Source organism: Chenopodium album, chromosome 18 (assembly GCF_948465745.1).
Source record: "Chenopodium album chromosome 18, dcCheAlbu1.1, whole genome shotgun sequence".
Classification (NCBI taxonomy): Eukaryota; Viridiplantae; Streptophyta; class Magnoliopsida; order Caryophyllales; family Amaranthaceae; genus Chenopodium; species Chenopodium album.
In genome coordinates this window covers 10,443,486-10,466,253 of record NC_137851.1, presented here as the reverse complement: position 1 = coordinate 10,466,253, position 22,768 = coordinate 10,443,486, and the positions used below count along the sequence as shown (strand labels likewise).

Genomic DNA, 22,768 nt, shown 5'->3' with positions numbered 1-22,768 from the left:
GATTATAATATTTTGATTTCATATTGATTTTAATTTTGATAATGCTCTGGTTTTAGTATTGTTATTGTTGATATTAGTTGATTCACGGTTTTGGTTGTATTATTCTTCTAATTTGATTCTTATTTGTGTTATTGTTTTTAATTATTTTCTAATTTTGATTATAATCTTATTATTTGATTGTTGCCTTTAATTTCCAGTTTTGTGCGTCTTATATAAACATCTATAGTTGTTATCATTTTGCTAACTGATTATTTTTATCAGTTTGGTGTGTCGTCTAAAAATAAGCTTAGTTAAAAAAAATGATCATTTGTGTAATAGTAAATGTTCATTTATGTTTAATGTATGTTTTCTGTAGTAAAGTATAGGTTTATATTGAATATATATGATGTACACGTGAATTTCAATGATTTTCATTCGGTTAAAGATGCTCATATATATTTTAACTAGTGAACATATTTTAAAATTTGTTATTTGTTGTAATAATGTTGAGTTATGCAATATATATATAATGGAATTATAAGTTATATTGTACATGTGACTTTTAATGATTATCACTGTTTTGTAGTTTCATAAATAATGTTTAGTCATGTAACTATAGATGATCATTTATATTTTTACATATGATAATTTAACTGTAATTGATCAAATGCATTATTGTAATTGACCATTATTGCTACTGTATGTGTTCATTTGTTACATGTTTAATTATTACAGTGGGAAGAGAGGATGCTCTTATTTTTGAAGAAGCAAGTCAGTTTGACTTTTGGGGGAAACAATTTCCTTCTGAAGATGATGCTTATGAAATGTATAATGAGTATGTTTTTAATTATGAAAAGTTTTGGGATTAGAGTTGGGAGGAGTAAGAGGCAAAAGGATGACTCATTCTCTATGAAAGGATATATTTGTTTTAATGAGGGTTATAAAGATAATAAGTGTAAAAATATTAGGTCTTATGAGAGACTTGATACAAGAACCGAATGTTTAGCTTTTGTAAAGTTTTATATTGATCGTTCAGGTATGTTTATGAACATGTAGTGTCAAATATTTTAATATAGTTATTGAATGATGGTTCAAAGTCGACAATTATAAATACTCAACCACAAATTCAAGTTGTTATGAATACTAAGTTTTTTTTATGAACATGTTGTTTTCCTAATATGAACATTATTATATAAGTCGTCAAAAAATATGAACATTATATATATACTATTTAAATGTTTTCTTTTGAAGGATGTGATTTGTAATAGTACGTATTCTAGGAAAAAAATTATATTTCCTTCTTATTAAAATCAAATAGAAGTTGTATATCACCAAAAATTAAAATATTGGATATTAAAATATACAACACAATTCCACACATATTATTTATACACAACGAATTCTCGATCCAAAATCGAAAAATACAAGCTCGTGTTATTGGTTCATGTTGCGCGAATCCATGCCTTCTTGATTTCCTTATTCTTGTCGTCTTTCTTTTTTTTCCTTGCTATTGTGTTGTGTAACTCACTATATCCACAATTCTTTGTTTAAATAATAGACAAAAATAAATGAATTTTTAGTTAGATTTGAGCAAGAATAAGTGTTGAAATTAAATGAACCAATTTTCATATGAATATGAATAGTAGAACAATTGAAATGATCGATATGGAATGAACATATATTAATATATAAATGAACATATAATAGTGTAGAAATGATCATCTATTAATATGGAAATGAACAACTATTAATACATAAATGAACATAATTAGATAATTGAATATTAAAATGACCATCTATTTATATATAAATGAACATGCATTAGTTTAAAAATGTCTGTGAAAGATATCAATCAATGAATATGAAATACAAATGAACATTCATCAAAATAATTTTCCACCCCAAACTATGAAAAAGAACTAACATTAATACAATGACTATGTAGTAATATATAACTAAACATTTATATTAATCATTTATTAACAGTACATGTGAATGATTGTATACTAATATATAAATGAACATTCACTAAAAAAAAAAACCACTATGAACTAATTTAATTAATGCTTATTATTCTCTAGATATTTTGATGTTCTTTTCTGAAACTATTTCCTTCGAACTGCAATAAAAAAATGAAATACTTTATACTCAAAAATCAAAATGTACTTGTTCAGACTACTAGTTTTTAAACAAACATTACTAAAACGCAATGGTTCATACACCTTTTCCATGTTTTTGAAGAATCGTTGATTTTGATCTCTGAAATAGATTTCTCCAAACTGAAAAATGAAATTGAAGCAAGTAGATGTTAATTTTACTAATTATTCGAAATAATCACTTTGAAATTGATGAATAATTAACATAAATACTTTACATTTATACATTTCCAGTGATTAAACTATTAATTTGTTTCCTGAAACACAATCACAAATAAATTCTCTAAAAATTAGGGTATTTTTTATTTGATTTTTTTTTTTTTTTTTTTTTTTTTTTTTGCTGTAAATATGAACATTTATACTTACTTTTTTTTATTTCCGCTTGTTTTTTCGGTGAAATTCGCTTAAGCTATTTGACCTCGTCTCTAATGTCCGCCTTGGTTGAAGTTTTAGAGCTTTAGATGAGAGAGAAAATGGAGAGGGAAAATAAAGAGAGATCAAGATGAAAATGTTATATATATATATATATTGTATATATTTGTGGGGTAGGGGAAGTTACTTAATTTTTCTTAAGATTGTAGGGAGTAATAGTACGCTGCATTTTGTTGGGGTGCAGTACTGCAGAAACTATGAAAGTAGGTATATGGGGAAGTGGGTGTTAAATGATGTGTTTAGGGAGGGGTGTAGGAGAAGATGCTTAGACTAGAGTCTAGCCATAAATAATTAGTCGAATCGAACATTTTTACCAACATTATTATTAGTCATTACATGTCTATTGGATAGCAAATCGCTACAAAAGCACATCAATTCCTAACTAATTTTGTATCAATGATATATTTTATAATTTGACATAGAGATTAAAAATTTATCTTAAAATTTAATAAACAATCCGGACATCGCACAGGCACAAAACTAGTTAAGTATAAATAAAAAACATCCAAAAGGTGGGATTATTTATCACGAATGCTCAAAAGGTGGGATTATTCCCAACAATTTTTTCTATTTTATTTTCCTTTTCCTTTTTGTCCCGTTTTATTTTCGTCACGTTTTCGTTTCTTCTCCCCCTTCTTGTTTTGGTGCCATTACCAATTCACCATCTCTTGCCGCCATAGGTTAGTTGCTTCACCTTATTTTCTCTTTTGTTTTATTTTATATACGCCGTAGTTATTATTATTATTATTGATAATTATACGTTAGATTTGAAACCCTAAAATTCAACATTTTATGCATTTGGAAATTATTTCGTGAATCCAAAGTAAATTATCAAATTTAATAACATAACAAGTATCAATTTTAAAATTTCAGATTTCTATGTTGATTATAGCATAATTGAAGTGGTTTTATGGGGATTTAAGTATTAAAAACTGTCAGGTTTATGCACATAATACTTGACGAATTTAAAGATTGTATTTTAAGGGTTTTAGGGGGGTGTTATTGTTTTAAACAGAATTTTATTTAGAATTCTATATTAATTGATTTTATTATAATAGTAGGAGAAGAATCCTCCTTAAAATAGGTGATTTCTTGTTAAAAAATTGGAAGAAAGAAGGGTTTACCCAAGGTACGTACTAAACTACTAGGTATCTAAAGCTTGAACGTAGTATCATGTTTAGGACCAACATTTGATTGTAAATGTAAAATCTAGGAACTATTAAATTTGCTAAGCATGTTGATATCAATTCAAATTTGGAGAATTTACGTGTTTTCATAATTGTTAATGTGACACATGTTGAGATAAATATTATGTTTGTATGGATTATTGATGTGCGCGAACATGTTAAACAGTTTTTTATTTTTATCTATTAGTCATGTTAAAAATGATCAATATTATTAGTTTTAATCGTTCTTTCGATCACTCCTCTATCAGCAAGACGAAAATGCAGAGTTGCTAAAGCTTGAACGTAGTATCATATTAATTTTTTTTTTATTATAATTGCAGGCGAAGAACAACATTATGGTAATTTTTGTCCAAGTACCATCAAGTGCCTTTTCAATTTGCACACGTTTTTGGTAGTTATATTTAGGGATGTCAGTGGGGCGGGTCAAGTAGGAGACCCGCCCCATCCCCGCCCCAGTGGGACGGGGATGGGTCTCGGTTTAGCGGGTGGTGGGGCGGGGATGGGTATGAAAACGATACCCGCCATGGGTGATGGGGCGGGGGTGGATTTTAAGTTGTACCCGCCCCATCCCCGCCCCGCCCCACTTCATACCCACCCCATTCCCACCTCATACCCACATCTACATACTTTTATATTATTTTATAAAATAATTACGTGAAATAAATATTAATTATAATATTTTGTACTACACTTATATTATAAACAAAAATGTGTGTAATATTAAGATTTTTTTTTAATATTATAATCCGTATTAATTATGTAGGATTGTGTATTATTTGAGACATGGAAATTTGGTGGGTCTTGGGTGGGGATTAGGCGGGTATTTGGTGGGGATTAGGCGGAGATGGATATCCAAGTGGGGGTGGGGCGGGGATGGTTTTGGAGTTGTACCCGCCGAGGCGGGGATGGGGATGAATATTAGACCCGCCGCGGGGATGGGGATGGGGATGAAAATGTTAGGTGGGGATGGGGATGGAAAGGCCAACATCCGCCCTGCCCCATTGACATCCCTAGTTATATTGCTAAAACAGTTGGACTTTTTGTCACTTTCGAGATTGATTTTGTATTTTGGTTTGGCCTCATCATGTAATGACCCATCCTAATTATGGATTAATCATAATTGAGTTATTTGTTTTTTCATGTTTTGTATGAAGTATATATTTTGTTTGGAACATACTATGGCTCTGTCTCTTTCAACCGTGGAAATTTTGTCATGTTGTATTTTTTTTAGTACATGGTGCTTAAGTATGTAACACTATTTTGCAGGGAAGAAATTGGATACTGGGTCGTACTTGGGTTGTAGTTCTGTGTTTGATTCAGATTTAGATGTAGAGGGAAATTCAGGGTCAGATTTGGGTTCTGGTTCTGAGTTGGAGTTAGAATTAGATTCGGATAATGAGTCTGATGATAATGTGAGGAGATCGAGGGCAATTGATGAGGAACAAGCTAGGCAAGAAAGGGAAGCTTGTGAAGAATCAAGGCTCATTAACATTATCGAAGAAGAAGAATAAGATGGATTTATACTGCCAACAGAAGAGGTATTTTGTGTGCTTTATTTACTTCTTGTTTTTAGTTAAGTGCATTTTATGAGATGTATAATTAATTGCCTTTCTATTAATATTTTAGGAGCTTGAACATGAGGCTAATCAACCTCCTGATCTTCCAACCCTTCAAAGGAGGATAAAACAAAGTATGTTAAGAAAGCTAGACTATTATCATTTATTTGTTTGATGATGCATGTCTTATTCTTTGTTTACATTTTACAGTTCTGGTTTATTTCATTTTCTGTATCAAGTTGTTTGTGCCCAATATCTATTTCAATGGTTTTAGTTGTGCGGGTGCTTTCGAACTTTAAGGCTTTGAGGCAAAAACAAGGGGCAGGGAGGAATACATACATTGAGCGGCTGAAGATGGACTTGTCCTCATACTATGGCTACAATGAGTTCCTTGTTGGGATGTTAGTGGAGGTGCATTTATATGGATTTATTTTATGTAAATTTAGATTTTAGTTATGTTGTATTTTGCTTAGCTTTATCACTGTTCATCTTGAGCAGATGTTTCCAGTTGATGATCTACTAAGCCTAATTGAAGCCTTTGAAAAGCCTCGCCCAATTTGCATAAGAACCAACACCTTGAAGGTTTGCTAGCTTGTAATTCGACTTTCTAACATGGTGGTCATATGATGTAAGGCTTTATAAACATATGTTCTTTTTGATGTAGACACGTAGACGAGACCTGGCTGATGTTCTTTTAAACAGAGGAATGAACTTAGAACCTGTTAACAAGTGGTCTAAGGTAAATTTGGCATTCATGTGTTTGTGGGAAACAAGTTGATATTTTTTGCAGCTGATCAATGTTTTTACGGAGTTATATTGATGTTTGTCTCTGATTTACAGGTAGGGCTGGTTGTGTATGATTCACAAGTGCCAATTGGTGCCACTCCAGAATATCTAGCTGGTCACTACATGGTAACATATAAAACTTATAATGTGCGTTAAGTGTGTTTTTGTTTAAAATTTATGTGCTTGAGCAATTAATGTTAGCATTTGTTTTCCTGCAGCTTCAAAGTGCAAATTCTTTTTTGCCTGTGATTACCTTAGCTCCACAAGAGAAAGAGAAAGTTGTGGATATGGCGTAAGTTATCACTGATCCTTTACATCTTTTACATGGAAAGTCATGAACAAGTCTTCCCCTTTCTTGATGATGCTAAACGTGGTACTGAAACTGTAAATCCTCAATGTGATGCCTTGTCGTCGTTTCTGCTGTTTTTATAGGACTGCACCTGGTGGGAAAACCACTTATATTGCTGCTCTCATGAAAAATACTGGCATGATTGTTTTTCTTTTCTCGCTGATATGATGTGATTTAACTTATCTTTATTTTGTAAGATTGCTTAGTTCATTTAGTCCAAGTCTGCAGAAGAGTTTTAGGTGGTTATAGATCCTTGTGATTATTTATTTATTTATTTTTTTCAAAATTTCCCAACATATATATAGGACTAGTGTTTGCTAATGAAATGAAGAAGCAGAGGCTCCATTCTCTGTCAGCAAATATTAGCCGCATGGGGGTTACAAACGCAGTAGTTCTCAACCATGATGGGAGAGAGGTCTGTTTCCTCTACTTGCAAAATTTCTTTAATTCTGTTCAGTTTATTTAGTGCTGTTCTTCTCTTTTATATTCTCACTGTATTAGTAGACATTATATATGGTCCTAGCTCAGATTATTGTTAATCTATATCATCCAATTACTTGGTTTGATTGATTTGAACTTTTTTACCCGGTTCTCTTGCATTTAGCTCCCACAAGTGTTAGGACTTAATTCATGTGATAAAGTGCTATTGGATGCCCCTTGCAGCGGCACTGGGGTAAGTACAACTTACATGTTTTAATCAATAAATATTAGTGAGTTTTAGGAGCTTATTAAGTTTTACCAATCTTTGGCCTTGAAATAAAATGGACTAATTCAGACTGTCATAATTTACTTTAGTTAATACAAGTATATGATTTGCCTTGTCTATCTGCCAGGTGATATCCAAAGATAAGTCAGTAAAATCGACCAAAAGCTTTGAAGAAATCCAGAAGTGAGCAAACTTGCAGAAGGTTTGTAACTATGATTTTGTAGGTAAAAAAAAAAAAAAAAAGAATTTCTGCATGCCAAATAGAGTATGATAAACGCCACTAAAAAAAAAAATAAAAAAAATTAGTAACTGAATTCTGTTGTGAAATAGGACCATATGCTTTCCTTATGTAGCGAAAAACATAACTGAATTCTGTTTTGTTCATAATCATTTTTGTACACTAATCTGTTCAACGGTAACTGCAGCAACTTCTCCTGGCTGCTATTGATTTGGTTGATGCAAATTCCAAAACTGGAGGATATGTTGTGTATTCAACATGCTCTATAATGGTTATGGAGGTTTGTAACAGTGACAAAATTCATAATAATTGAAGTAACTTAACTAGCTCTATCTAATGATAGATCTGTTTAGAACGAAGCAGTTATTGATTATGCCTTGAAGCGCCGGAATGTAAAGCTAGTCCCATGTGGAATTGATTTTGGTCGTATACGTGAAGGGTAATGTTAATCTCTGAACTATAGGAAGTTATAAATTGTTTTTAAAAATATGGTTCTAAACATTGAAGGAGAGCAAACTGCTCCCTCCCTTCATTTGTGCAGATATACTCGCTTTAGACAGTACCGGTTTCATCCATCCTTGAAGTTGACAAGGCGCTTCTACCCTAATGTTCACAATTTGGATGGGTTTTTTGTGGCCAAGGTAGACCTTGCTTGTGAACATGTGCTAGTATGCATCTTCATTGCACAAAATAAAATGTGGATATGTGACTTTGAACTGTGAGTTCACTTGTTTGATTATATGTTTCCCTTATGCAGCTAAAGAAAATTAACAACGCACAAAATGCCTTTGAGGTGCTTGAAACTGTAGAGAAGGATGACACAGAGGAAACTAGTGAAGAGAAAAGTAAGAAACGCAAGAGGTTTAATGATAAGGCATTGAAGAAAAAGAATACCTCTTGTGGAAGCAATTAACAGTGAATGATACTATAACGCTAATCACCAATTTGTGGAAGCCAGGGGGGCTTTTGTTCAAGGAATCATGCTGTTTGAAGAATTCTTTTGATCAGGAGTTATCAAGTTATGTATGCTGATCAATTATTGTTGGCTCACAACTTTTTTTTTTATAAACTTCATTGATTCAAACAATTCTCTAATAGCTTATATTTCATACAAGAAACCTGTAAGATTGTCTAATGAATATCAGTCAAACTGTATATTATTTCAGGCAACTTCCCACTAAAATAGTGAAATGAGGAATGAAACAGGGCTGGGTTTTTAAATGAGTTCCATTGCTGCTTGTAGAGCTATTAAATAGGCTGTGTTCCCTATTTGATATATGGATTTAACGGTCCTATATATTCAATTACAAGTTGTATCAAATATCTTACGGAGTAGATCAAATCTGAATTCTAAAATTTAAGGCTAACGATCCTATGCAAAATGGTACACGCACTAAGATATAATATGGTTAATCTATATGGTTAGAAATTTAGAATATACTAGTAATGAAAATGCAGCCTTGCCAAATGAGCAAACCTAGGAAAACTTATGTTTACAATATGATCTACAACATTATAACTCATTATTATTGAGCCCAAAAAATATACTATCTTTGTTAAAAATTATGTGCAACTTTAAGGCTTGACACGGAAACCAATGCAAAATTTGATAATGGTGATTAATGTACTCTAGGGGTATGTAATTAAGATGGAGAAAGAATGTGTGGATAATTAATCAACCACTCACTGCCACCACCAAGACCAGCCAACACCACCCACACCGCCTTCACCAACACCATCGTCGCCTTCACCCACAACGCCTTCACCGTCACGAACACCACCGCCTCCACCAACACCACCGCCTTCACCCGTTACGAATTGAATTCCTCGAAAGTTAAAGAAAGAGAAAGAAGATCTCAAAACCATGAAACCCACTGCAAAATTCTTGAAAGTTGAAGAGAGATAAAAAGATCTACTGTGAAAAAGATGAAGCGAGATAATGAGATTGAAAGAGGAGAGAGAAAATTAGAGATGTCAGTGGGGCGGGTCAAGTAGGTGGGGCGGGGATGGATCTCGGTTTGGCGGGTGGTGGGGCGGGTATGGGGATAAAAACCATACCCGCCATGGGTGATGGGACGGGGATGGATTTTGAGTTTTACCCGCCCATCCCCGCCCCGCCCGCCTTACTTCGTACTCGCCCCATCCCCACCTCATAACTACATTTATATATTTTTAAAAGCAAAATTATATACTTTTATACTATTTTATAAAATAATTACGTGAAATAAAAATTAATTATAATACTTTATACTACACTTATATTATAAACAAAAATGTGTGTAATATTAAGAAGGTTTTTTTTTTTTTAAAAAAAAAATTGTCATAATCCGTATTAATCATGTAGGATTGTGTATTTGAGAAGCGGAAATTAGGTAGAGATGGATATCCAAGTAGGGGTGGGGCGGGGATGGTTTTGGAGTTGTACCTGCCGGGGCGGGGGCGGGGATGGGGATAAGGATGAAAATGTTAGATGGAGATGGGGATAGGAAGGCCAACATCCGCCCCGTCCCATTGACATTCCTAGAGAAAATATGGGGGAAGATGAACCCCCACGAAACCACCACCACTACCAACCCCACAAAACCACCATTTTCACGAAATTCGAATGAAGTCCCACCGTAAAAGCCCGACGAAATCCCAGGAAAAAAAAAAACCACCCAAAATCCCAGCCTAAGAAATTCTTGAAGTTGAAGAGAGAAAGAAGATCTATAAAAATTCAAAGAAATAATGAGATTGAAAGAGGAGAGAGAAAATATGGGGGAAAATGAAGATGAATGAAGATGGTTTTGGGTTTCTTGAATTGAAGATGAAGAGTTGATGAATTAGAGGTTGGTTGGGGTGAAATTGGGTGAGAATTAATGATTAACTAAATCTGATTATAGTTAGTAAATTATGTTTAAATTTTTTAAATGAGGGAAATATTGACATTTCACTAGTTTTTTTTTTAATAAAAGAAAAAAGAAATTTCTTAGTTGCACATAATGTTTAACGGATAAAAATAGTAAAAGTTGTACATAATATTTAACAAAGGTAGTATATTTCGCTGTGTTATTTACTTACAAATCAAATCATGAATACGTTATCACGATGTAGGAGGGAAGACATGTCATGTCGATGATGATTCACACACAATTAATAACTTATATCCTCCATCTTGAATTTATTAATGATTTAAACGTTATTATATAAATCATCATTTAACAAACATCAACACATTTTATAGGATAAGAGATTAAGTGTGACACCAAGTCACCAACAAGCCTTAAGTTTGACTCAATTTCCTTCCATAACGCCTTTTAAAAAAACAAAGGGGTATGAGTAGGACTATGAGCAATGAAAGATGGCAGTATGAAAAAATTAAACCAAAAGACACTAAATCTATGATAACCCCATTAGTTTTAAAAAAAAAAATACTATAATCACGAAAAAGACTACACATACAGGCACACATACAACCATTGTTGACAGCATTTAATTGGTTTGCATTTTAGAGTCCATCTTCACCAAAAATCAAATTTTCATTTGAAATTTCACCCAAAATTTAAAACAGCAAAATTTAAAATTGAAATTTATTTTATTTTTCTTTTTTTTTTGACAAAAAATTACTTTATTTTATTTTAATTTTTTAATGATATATAATATGATCGGTTCATTTTTTCACGTTATAAAATGATCACAATTACTATTACTCCCTCCGTTTTTAAATATTTGCCCTATTTCTCCATTTGCGGAATTTTAGGAAAAATTGGAGAAAGTAATAAAATATAGAGGTAGTGGGGCTAGTGAAAGGTGAATTGAAGGAGAGAGAATCTGAAAGTAATAAAATCAGGCCCACTAGTTAAGACAAATAAATTAAATATTATAAAAAACTTTCCAAATAAGGAAATGGAACAACTATTTAAAAACAGGTACAAAAGAAAAATGGAGCAAGTATTTAAAAATGAAGGGAGTATAATATAGTAATATGTACAATGTAAATATAAATTGTACATATTATAAGAGTACGAGTCAGATTATGTTGGTCAGAAATCACAATTACTCTTATAACATATTGGTCCATTTCTTTTTGGGTTTCTTAACAGCTTTTAGATGGAAATAGAGGCACACTACGAGTCAGATTATGGGCCATACAAAATGCTCCGAGTTTATATTGTGTAAAATCTTAATATCTTACTCCCTCCGTCTTTTAATAAGTTTTATACTTATTAAATAATATCGTGTTTTAACAAGTGTTACACTAATTAAATGACTTCACATTTTAATAAGTGTTACACATTTTTTTTTTTTTTTTTTTTTACAAAGAATTACATTTTAATATTATATTTTTTTCTTATTTTATGACCCCACCGAAACTTACTACTATTTATTTTTTATTTTTTTTATTTCTTTTCTCTCACATTCATTACTTTTCAAGTTTTTAATAAACTATTAAACCCACTATTTTTCTTTTAAAGTTTTTTAATACTCCAACTACTCAATTAGTGCTTATTTTATCTAATTCAAATAACTTTTCTAAAATTATGTGTTAGTCAAAGTGTAACACTTATTAAAACATGGAAAAAGTAGATCAGATTATATTAGAGTCTCAATGGTAAAGCCTCATCTCTCATTGGTATATTAATATTGAAAAATATTATACATACCTCTAAGGGCACATGTAAGGAGCTAAAAATGGAAAAAAAAACAAATGAAAATATAACATTGATTACACAAATATATGACAATTAAATCATATAAAAACATCCTTTCAGCATAGCTACGATCGTTGTTGCAAATTGTACATTGTTCATACCTTCTTTAACATCGCAGTGATTTACAGCCTTCTTCGAGGGGGTCTATCGATCTGTTGTAGTCGTGAAGAAAATTTTCTTTTGATTCATCTGATTGTGATCGAAGGATTAACCTCTTTTTCGATCCCGTACAAATCTTCACTCATGAAAAGTACAACTTGTACCATACAAAACTATAAAAAACAAAAACAAAACTAAAACAATCCCATCATAGGAGCACTTACTACTACACTCAAACCCACTATAGGGGTACTTAGAACCTTCAAAGAGTGTAGTTTTATTAAAATCAATAACAAAAACATAAAGAAACTAAAAGAAAAGGGTGAGAAATTTGGCTATTTTCAACCTATGAAACACTTTTTTTTGAAGAACCTTAGAGAGAAAAGAAAGAGGAGACAACTTCGTGAATCTATTTATAATTATTCCTTATTTTTAATATCTCTTTTGTTTTATGGGTACAACTAATAATCATTAATCAATAACTATATACTAAAAGACACATCATCAATGACACGTGTCATCTCCTGGTGTGTCCTTAGTGTTTTTTTTTTTTTTTTTTGAAAAAAATTTAGGGAAATTCTACATGGTGGTCTCTAGGATTTAGAAATTCTACGTAGAAGACAAACTTTTTTCCAATTCTATCAAGTGGTACCCTGGTTTTGCAAAATAAAGCATAGTGACCTTTTTTTTGTGTTTTATGGCTAACCTTTATGATAAAAATGGTTAACCTTTGATTTTTTTTTTTATTAAAAAATTATTTTATAAACAATAAAAAAAAAAAATAACACCCAACTAACCTAGCCACCACCAACTCGCCGGAACCCTAACCCTACAACCCAGCCGCACTGCCCCAGACCTCTCCCTCCCCCTCGTGCCAGCCGGCCGACTGATCAACCCAACCCCAACCACTCCTTTTCCCCTTCCTCGATTCAACCAACCTCCCCCCTAACCAGAATGAAACCCTTCCCCTTTTCCTCCACCGCGAGCCGACGACCCCAAACTAAAACCCCAACCCAAACACGAAACCCCATAGCCCAAACCACTCCCAATTCTTTAGGGTATGGGTTTCGGGTTTGGGTAGAGGGCTTTAGGAGTTTGTTCGCAGTTCCATTGAGGGAGGTTGGTGGGAGTTTGTTCGCGGTTCGGTGAGGGAGGTTTGGTGGGAGTTCGTTCGCAATTTCGGTGAGGGAGGTTGTGTGGTTGGCCGAGAAAGGGATTGGCGGGGCTGGCTGGTGTGGGCAGTCTGGGAGGTGACGGCTGGTTGGGGTTAGGGTTCCGGCGTGGTGGTGGTGGCAATGGGGATTGGCAGGTGGTTTCTTTTTTTTTTTTTTTAATTTACTTAATTTTTTTATAATTAATTATGGTTAACCAAAAACTAAAAAAGTTAGCCATAAACCTAAAAAAATGGCACTATGGTTAATTTTTCAAAACTTGGGTGCCACTAGAGAGAGTTGGGAAAAAGTTTGTCTTCCATGTAGAAAAATTGAAACTTGGAGGATACCATGTAGAATTTCCCAAAAATTTAAGAAACAAATCTTTATATATATATATATATATATATATATATATATATATATATATATATATATAGTAATAATTACTTATAAAGTTTAATAGAAGATTTGGTGTATCCTTCCAAAAAAAAAAAAAAAAAAAAAATGGAGGTTTTTTTTTTTTTTTTTTTTTTTTTGTGGAAAGACATAATATGTATTACATTTATTACCGCATGATCAAAATTTTTTTTTCTTGAATTTATTTTTTTAAATTATACTTCGTATATTAAAAGCTAAAAATTTTAATAATGAAATACGATTATCAAATCAACAAATGATATTTCTGGTATTTCTTTGAATATTTAGATTAAAATTCTAATCAATTAATAATCTGTAATTAACTAGGAATAATTCAATTATACTAGATTGTCATAAATACACATGTTGATTATTCTTAGTGTGATTTTTTCCTAAGAATTTTTTTATTTTATTTAAACATTCAATTGATATGAATCTAATAACTTATGAAAGTAGAAAAATTTAATATAATGATAATTTGATAAAAAGTTATTGAAAATTACTGTGCATGGCACAGTACCTAACCTAGTGTAGTATATATTGTACCGAGTATTATATATATTCCAAAAAATATATATTATATGAAATTTTTAGTAGAATTTGATAAATAAATCTTACTTTATATATTTACAAGTCTAAAAAATTATTTAAATATTCATCAAAATAATACATTTGAAGCAAAGTTTGTTAAAAAAAATTAAAGTAATCAAATTATATATCAAAGTACTCAGTTTCTTTAGGGATACGAGTGTGTATTGCGTGTTCGGTACATATACGATGAGCATAGAAATACCCATCCATCAAAACGTACTTTTTTTTTGAAACACAAAATGTACTTGCTTTGTAATGACACAGTTGCTAAGACTTCCCAGGGTTTAGCTGATAAAAAAATCTCTAACAAGTATGCCAACATCAGTATTATATGACTAATATATACTCCGTACTACATATTCTAGTATATAGGATAGTAAGGTTTGATTTAATCAGTTGTATTTATAGTCAGGACTCAGGAGTGATTCACAGTCAAAATAGGGTATGCATTGCTTAAACGTTCTTGTGGGCTCGAGGGATGTGGTTCGGGAGTATATTTTTAAATCCCTTTGGTCCCTCCCCATTCTGCCAAAGTGGAAACTTTTTACATGGAAACTTCTCTGGAATGGAATTTCTACTAAAGCTAATTTGGGGAGAAGAGGACTTGAGATCTCACTGGATTACGACCTTTGTGGATCGCAGGAGGAGGATTTACAACATCTGTTCAGCTTTTGCTTAACTGCTTAGGATGTTTGGAGGGATGGAATTTTACGTATCCACTCAGAAGCTAATGCAGACTAGTCTTTTCATGATTGGATTCTGTACTATATCCGCCCAATTTTAGGCCAGGATGGTCACAATGGTGATAAGTGTTTTATTTGTCCACTTATCATGGCTTTTTAAAACACAATTTTGTACTCTTTCCCCTACTTTAATCCCTTTTTCTAACTCCTCTTGTGCTAATTTGCATCTTTTGGCTTCCCCGTTTCTTTTTATGTGTGTGCTCGTGCTTGTAGGTACGATGAAAAATGGGCTAATAGCATAAGCATGAAGAAATACTCTTTGGAAGCAAAGGAAAGCAGGAGCGGGCGTGCAGCCTTTTAGGAGCGGGCGCTCCTGCCTGAACTGCCACATTCTGCCTCCCTAGCACTTTTAGGAGCGGGCGTGCACCTATTTAGGAGCGGGCGCTCCTCCCTGTTTTCCTACAAACTGCCTCAAACTGGTGCAAGAGGAGAGGGCGTGCAGAGAGCCCAGGAACGGGCGCTCCACACCCAGGAGCGGGCGCTCCTCCTTATAGGAGCGGGCGCTCCTCCTGTTCTGAAGCCCGATTTTGACGGATTTTACGATGTAATTTCTGGGCATATAAATAGGACGCTTAGCTTCAGTTTTGGGGATCTTCTTCCCCTTTAGTTTTCTTAGGCTCTTAGTTCTTCTCAACCCTCATTAATTAGCTTAGATCTTCTCAAACTCAATCATTGTAGTAGATTAATTGAAGATTGTTCTCTTGAATTCAACAATTTCTCAACTTTGAAGCATTTTAAGTAATCTCTTTCCTCTATCTCTTACTCTTTAATTTCAGTTTTTATTTACTTTTAATTGTTAATTTCTCTCTTGATCTTGCTTAATTGTTGTTGCATGTCCAATCTACCTTATTCCTACTACTCCTCTTAACTTATTAACTTAATGCTTGGATTAGAACTTGTTGTTTTGATGTCCCTCACCATGTTTAGTGAGTAGTTAATTAGCTAGGGGTTGGGTGAAGACCCAACCAAGCCATGGGTTGATTGATGTTTGTGCTTGCATGTTCATTTTGGATTGATGATTGATTGTTAAAGAGATGGTTAATTGCATGTGTAATTGGATGGCCACTTATTGCTCATGTATTCACTTCTATGCTTGCATTGAGAGATGAAGTCTAGTTGTGAGCCTTTTCTTATTATGGTTATGCTAATCTCCTCTTGATTATGGTTCCTTGTTTGAATGATGTAGTAGTCTTAGTTGCAACAATTAGGTGAGAAATCTCAATTGCTTGTGCTTTAATGCTTTCTTGGACCGATCGAAAGACAAACCCGAGTTAGTAGTCTACTTCTCATTGTTAAGACTTGGTTGGCCTATCTTGTTAGTTGAGTTTGGCTTAGGAATGCTTAGTGTTGTGGCTTCGAAAGAAGGTAACATTGAGTGCCCCCTCTATCACCCAATTTGTGTTCGTGCTTGCCTATTGATTTGATCCGTTGGTTTGGTTGGAGTCGATCCCTATTCCCCCCTAGTGTTTGTCTCCATAGTAGTTATCTAATCAAAACCCCCAATTTGTGACCGAACTAGATTGCAACCGTTTCATACTCTCGGTGTACTTACCCATTCCCTGTGGATACGATCCTCTACTTACCCTAGACTTGTCTTAGGTTGGTTTAGGTAGAAATATTGTTTGGTTTTAGGGTGATCGTCCAACGACCGATTATTTCCCTCTACCAAAATGGCGCCGTTGCCGGGGATTGGCGTTAAGCATTGAGTTACTTATGAGATATGTGAGACTAGTTCATTTGTATAGTTTTATTTTTCTCTGTTTTCTTTGACTAACCTACTAATCTCCCTTCTAGTCTTCTTTGTTTATGCCCAAACGCAGCAATAGGACACTTCCTCTTGTGCCGTTGAATCTCGAGCTTGAAAAGGTAGTAAGGGCAAATCGAAGAGAAAAGAGGGCGAAGGCTAGTGGTGCCACATCAAGTGAGCCACAAGTGGTAGTTGAGTCCGATCAATCTAGTTCTAGTGAGACTAGTGGAGAAACCATTCCACTAGAGTCACCAAGGACAGATTCTCCAACTTCTCCACCTCTTCACCAATTTGAGATGGCTCTTCCAAATAAGACTTTGAGAGAATTTGGTGTTCCTCCTCCGTATCAAGAAGCAAGTGGGATTGTTACTCCCACTACCGAAGCAAATAATTTCGAGATAAGGCCTGCCCTTATCACTTTGATTGAGGGTCATCAATTCTCCGGGGCAAAGCATGAGGACCCCATTGCGCATCTAAAGCAATTCACACGGTATTGTAGCACCGTGAAGGCAAATGGGGTGACTCCGGAGTACATTCTTCTAAGCATGTTCAAATTTTCTCTTTCGGGGAGTGCAAGTGATTGGCTCGATAGGTTGACTCCGAATTCATTGACAACTTGGAATGAGGTAACTTCAGCATTCCTTGGGAGGTTCATTCCTCTTGGGAAAACGGCGGAGTTGAGGTCCAAGATTTCAAACTTCCAACAAGAGCCCGATGAGTCTCTCTACGATGCTTGGGAGAGATTCAAAAGCTATCAACAACAATGTCCCCACCATGGGATGGAAGATTGGCTCTTGCTTCATGGATTCTATAGGGGTCTCTTGAGATCGGACCGCATACTCTTAGATGGAGCTTCGGGTGGGCCACTCATGAACAAACCACCCGCGGAGGCATTAAAGATCATAGAGGATGTAGTCCAAAACTACACCGATTGGAGCCCCGATGAAAGAAGCACCTCTAGGAGAGGGGGAAAGTATGAGGTAAATGCTATTAACATGCTTAGTTCAAAATTGGATGCCTTGTCTTCTAAATTTGACCAAATGCAATCTTCTCCCCCTCCTATCTCCCCCCTCCCTAATTCACGTGCATCTAATTCTTCGAATGATAATGTGTCTATGCAATTGATGTCTTGTGATGTATGTGGTGGTGAAGAACATGCGTCTTCCGATTGTTATTTGTTGAATGAGCAATGTTCCCCTTCCCCTTCCATGGAACAAGTCAATAACGTGAATGCTAATCCTAGGTTTGACCCCTATTCCAACACCTACAACGAGGGATGGAAACATCACCCTAATTTTGGTTGGAGAAGTGGCCAGAACCAAGGGCAAGGTAGTGGTCAAGGTCAAGCTAGTGGTAGTGGTAATTATGTGTCTAATAATCAACGGAATTATAGAAATGACAATAGATACCAACAAAAAGGCCAATACTCTTCCACTCACAACCCACCCGGTTTTAATGGAGGAGTAAGACCAACCATAGCTGCTATCCCTCGACCACCACTTCAAATTCAAGCTCCCCCTCCTCCTAAGTCTAATCTAGAAAGCATGTTGGAGCAATTCATGAACTCCCAAACTAAAAAGACAAATGACTTAGAGGAAAGCTTAAAGCAAATGCAAACCCACAATAAAATGTTGGAAAATCAAATGGCCCAAATAGCTAGTGCCCTTAAAGGCAAGTCTAGTACCTCATTGCCTAGCCAAGGTCTAGATCCTAGAGAGCAAGCCAATGCCATTGTAACTAGAAGTGGAAAAAGCTTGGGGGAAGTTCAAGGGAAGGGAATGCAACATGACTTAGAAGGTGAGAAGTCAAATGAAAGAGTGATTGAAATGAGTGATTCCCATGGAGAGTTGAGAGTAGAAGAAGAAGAAGAGAAAAACAAAAAGAAAGAAATTGAAAAGGAAAAAAAAGAGAGTGAAATCCCGCTACATGTGGCAAAGCTTCCTTTTCCGGGAAGGTTTGCCGGGTCTAGACTTGATGAACAATTTGCTAAGTTTTTGGAAGTTTTGAGGAAGCTTTATGTTAACATTCCATTCACCGACGCTATTAAACAAATGCCAACTTATGCTAAATTTCTTAAAGACATTTTGAGTAATAAAAGAGAAGTTGACTTTGTGGAAACGATTAATATGCCGGAAAATTGTAGTGCAATTATTCAAAATAAGTTGCCCACTAAGCTTAAAGATCCCGGTAGTTTTTCTATTCCATGTGCTATTGGTGAAATGGTAATTGATCGTGCTTTATGTGATCTTGGTGCTAGCATAAGCTTGATGCCCCTTTCTATGTGCAAAAGACTTGGCCTAGGAGGGTTAAAGCCCACCAACATTTCCCTTCAATTAGCCGATCGTTCGGTTAAGATGCCTTTGGGAAAATTAGAGGATGTCCCCCTTAGGGTGGGCAAACTTTACATTCCGGTGGATTTTATTGTGCTTGACATGGATGAGGACTTGAATGTCCCCATAATTCTAGGTAGGCCTTTCTTAGCCACGGCGGGGGCTATTATTGATGTGAAACATGGTAAATTGTCCTTGCTTGTTGGAAAAGAGAAAGTGGAATTCAAATTGAACCAAGTTATGAAATGTCCTTCCAACATGGATGATTGTATGAGTATTGATATTGTTGAGAATGTTATTAATGAATCCATACAATTGCATTTGCATAACACTAATGATTCTCTTGAGTATGAACTTGAAAGCAAAGATAGGTTTTGCAATGAAAACATGGAGATGGAGCCAATTGAGGAGATTCTTGACTCCACCCCCATGGACAAGGAAGAAGCAAACCTAGTAATTGGAAAAGAAGAAGTGAAGAAGCAACTCATGAACGACAATGGTAAGGAATGCCCAAGTGTAGAGCTAAAACCTCTACCATCCAACTTGAGGTATGAGTTTCTTGGTCCATCTTCTACTTTTCCGGTTATTGTTAATGCTTCATTGGATGAGGTTCAAACCTCGAAATTATTGAATGTATTGAGAATGCATCGCAAAGCTTTGGGATATAAAATGGATGATTTGAAAGGTATAAGCCCAACGCTTTGTATGCATCGAATTTCATTGGAGGATGATGCTAAACCATCAATTGAAAGACAAAGAAAGCTTAATCCTCCAATGCTTGAAGTGGTCAAGAAGGAAGTTCTTAAACTACTTGCCGCCGGTATCATCTATCCTATTTCTAATAGTAGATGGGTGGCACCGGTGCAAGTAGTCCCTAAAAAGGGGGGGATGATGGTTATTAAAAATGAAAAAAGTGAACTCATCCCTACTAGAACTATTACCGGTTGGAGGATGTGTATAGACTATCGTAGGCTAAACACATCCACCAAGAAAGACCACTTCCCATTGCCTTTTATTGATCAAATGTTGGAAAGGCTAGCATCTCACAAGTATTTTTGTTATCTTGATGGTTATTCCGGGTTCTTTCAAATCCCAATTCACCCGGATGACCAAGAGAAAACAACATTTACTTGTCCATATGGCACCTATGCTTACCGTAGGATGCCATTTGGCTTATGCAATGCCCCCGCTACCTTCCAAAGATGTATGATGGCAATTTTTGCGGATATGATTGAAAAAGAAATGGAAGTTTTTATGGATGACTTCTCGGTTGGGGGAAGTTCTTTTGATGATTGTTTAATTAATCTCACGCGATGTTTGAAAAAGTGTGAAGAGGTCAACCTTGTCCTTAATTGGGAGAAATGTCATTTTATGGTTCAAGAAGGCATTGTTCTTGGCCATAAGATCTCCCATGAGGGGATTGAGGTTGATAGGGCTAAGGTGGATGTAATAGAGAAGCTCCCACCCCCTACTAATGTGAAAGGGGTGAGATCTTTCTTGGGACATGCCGGTTTCTATCGGCGTTTCATCAAGGACTTCTCTAAAATAGCCAAACCTCTTACTACACTTCTTCAAAAGGAGTGTGATTTTGTATTTGATGGTGCTTGTCTAGATGCGTTTTGTAGGTTGAAGGAAGCATTGATCTCGGCACCAATAGTGCAAGCTCCGGATTGGAGCCTCCCCTTTGAACTAATGTGTGATGCAAGTGACACGGCGGTTGGAGCCGTGTTGGGGCAAAAGAAAGAAAAGAGGGTGCACGTGATCCACTATGCAAGCAAGACACTGAATGATGCACAAAAGAACTACACCACGACCGAGAAGGAGCTTCTTGCGGTAATCTACGCCTTTGACAAGTTCCGTTCTTACCTTTTGGGTTCAAAAACCATTGTCTACACCGACCATTCGGCAATCAAATATCTCATGTCCAAGAAGCATTCAAAGCCTAGGTTGATGAGATGGGTGCTTGCTCTACAAGATTTTGATATAGAGGTTAAAGACAAAAAGGGTACGGAAAATTCGGTAGCGGATCATTTGTCAAGGTTGGAAATCCGAGATGAAGATGTTGATCAACTTCCAATCAATGATGAGCTCAAAGATGATGTTTTGTATGCTATCCAAGCAAAGTCATTGCCTTGGTATGCTGATATAGTGAACTACTTGTCTTGTGAGGCAATTCCACCGGAGTTCACCCCTCAACAAAGAAGAAAATTGAAGCACGAGTCAAAAAGGTACATATGGGATGATCCTATTTTGTACAAGATAGGGGTGGATGATCTTTTGAGAATATGTGTTCCCGACGATGAAATTCAAAGTGTGCTTCATATGTGCCACTCATCACAATGTGGTGGTCATATGGGAGCAAACAAAACGGCGGCAAAAGTGTTGCAATGTTTGTTATTTTGGCCTACTCTCTTCAAGGATGCATGGGTCTTTGTGAAGACTTGTGACAAATGCCAAAGAACCGGGAACATATCAAAAAGAAATGAGATGCCTCAAAATCCGATCTTGGAATTAGAGGTATTTGATGTTTGGGGGATCGACTTCATGGGTCCCTTTCCTTCATCTTACGGTAATCTCTACATTCTAGTAGCGGTGGACTATGTGTCCAAATGGGTGGAAGCTCTTGCATCACCAAAGAACGACTCCAAGGTGGTGATGAAGATGTTTAGAAAGATCATATTCCCAAGATTTGGCGTTCCACGAGCTGTGATAAGTGATGGAGGGTCTCATTTTGCTCATCGAACATTCAAAGCTTTATTGGCTAAGTACGGAGTACACCATAAGGTGGGTTTGTCCTATCATCCTCAGACAAGCGGCCAAACGGAGGTTTCAAATAGAGAAATCAAGCTCATTTTGGAGAAGACCGTGGCTAGAAGTAAGAAGGATTGGGCGGCAAAACTTGATGATGCCTTATGGGCATACCGTACGGCTTTTAAGACACCCATAGGGACCACTCCTTACAAGTTGGTCTATGGGAAGTCTTGCCATTTGCCCGTGGAATTGGAGCACAAGGCTCAATGGGCAATTAAAGCCTTGAATTTTGACCTCAAAAGTGCCGGAGAGAAAAGAATGCTAGACTTGCATGAATTAGAGGAATTAAGAATGAATGCATACGATAATGCAAGCTCTTACAAGGCGAAGTCTAAGGAGTTTCATGACAAGTACATTATCAAGAGGGATTTCAAGGAAGGTGATAAGGTCCTTCTCTACAACTCAAGGTTAAAGCTTTTTCCCGGAAAGCTTAAATCAAGGTGGAGTGGTCCTTTTCAAGTTGTAAAGGTATTTCCCTATGGCTCAGTTGAAGTTTGGAGTGAGAGCACCGGAGCATTCAAAGTGAATGGTCAACGCCTCAAGATTTATTATGAGGGTGACAAGAAAGGTGTGGTTCACTCCATCAAGGTCAAGGAATTCAATGTCTCCAGTTAATGTGAACGGAAGGGCGTCAAGCTAGTGACGTTAAAGAAGCGCTCCCGGGAGGCAACCCGTGTATTTTTGCTTTTACTATAAAAAAAAAAAAAAAAAAAAAAAAAACGAGAGAGAGAGATGAAAGAGCTTAAACTAACACTTAACATTTTGAATGATTTGTTTAGTGTTTTGTTTTGATATA

At 35.4% G+C, this 22,768-nt stretch overlaps 1 non-coding gene and 1 pseudogene across 1 annotated transcript; one reads left to right on the top strand and one right to left on the bottom strand.

Annotated features, from left to right (window-relative positions):
• Positions 1–828: 828 nt before the first annotated feature.
• LOC145591787 (26S rRNA (cytosine-C(5))-methyltransferase NOP2B-like) lies at positions 829–8,302 on the top strand (annotated as a pseudogene).
• Positions 8,303–17,505: 9,203 nt separating this feature from the next.
• LOC145593267 (small nucleolar RNA R71) lies at positions 17,506–17,612 on the bottom strand. Its single transcript, XR_014102629.1, has one exon. It is a non-coding gene; the product is annotated as a small nucleolar RNA R71 (small nucleolar RNA).
• Positions 17,613–22,768: the final 5,156 nt, after the last annotated feature.